Raw genomic sequence first — 911 nt, forward strand, 5'->3', positions numbered from 1 at the left:
TACAATTGAATTATTGAACAAATAAATGGAAATGGACACGAAGGAGAAGGAACGAAGTTCACAATTTTCACATTGAGATTGAGACCATTGAATTACATTTTTTTAGGATTGTTGTTTTTTATCAATTTTAAAAATCTCGCGCCACATTTCAACCAATCAAAGGGCTTGAAAATTTTCGGAAACGCTGAGCAAAAATCCAGTCTGGCAACAATGGTGAACGAATGTCCAAGTGAATGAGTGTCTGTTCACCCATGACTTCTTCATTTTTCGATTTTTGAGAATCGATATCACGAATCCGATTTCTTTGATGGGTGACTTCCAAGCCCCGTTCACACGAGTTCTAGTTCTAGTAAATAGTAAAGGGATATTGGATATTGGATTTTAGTATTTGATGCTCTTTAAAAGTTGTCAGTGAAAAACCAAGAAGTTGTTAAATCCAAAGAAGTGTAGCTATGCTGTCATAGCCTTCTTCCTTTTGAAGAATGTAAGTATCTGTAGCAAATGCACTGGCAATAATATTGTGCAAGAGACTTGCTACATATTTTTCTACAGCAATACACACAAAGTCTATTGTTAAATATTTATTGCCAGTGGACACTACTTAGTCAGTCCTTGTATATTTGTTTGGAAAATGATTCGTACTTCATACCTACATAGGTTGATATTATGGGATTATGACAGTTCAACCACAAGACAACAAGAAATTAATCAACAAAAATCCTGAAGATGTACCAAATTTCATTAAAATCATTTAGTAAACCAACTGTGTTTAAACTTGTAAATTTGGAACTTGCTTCATTTTTTTAATCCTTTTCCTTAAATTTTTCAGCTCTACCATCACAATGGCAAGACAAGGGAGGGGTATATTTGCTGAAATGTTTAAAGATTTCATTAAATCATTCAAGCCCAAG

The 911-nt window shown here is 33.7% G+C and overlaps 1 long non-coding RNA gene across 1 annotated transcript; it reads left to right on the forward strand.

Annotated features, from left to right (window-relative positions):
* Positions 1 to 333: 333 nt before the first annotated feature.
* On the forward strand, positions 334 to 910 carry LOC113473240. Its single transcript, XR_003395271.1, has 2 exons — positions 334 to 484; positions 830 to 910. It is a non-coding gene; the product is annotated as an uncharacterized LOC113473240 (long non-coding RNA).
* Position 911: the final 1 nt, after the last annotated feature.

This window comes from Diaphorina citri, unplaced genomic scaffold (genome assembly GCF_000475195.1).
Source record: "Diaphorina citri unplaced genomic scaffold, Diaci psyllid genome assembly version 1.1 scaffold20363, whole genome shotgun sequence".
Lineage (NCBI taxonomy): Eukaryota > Metazoa > Arthropoda > Insecta > Hemiptera > Psyllidae > Diaphorina > Diaphorina citri.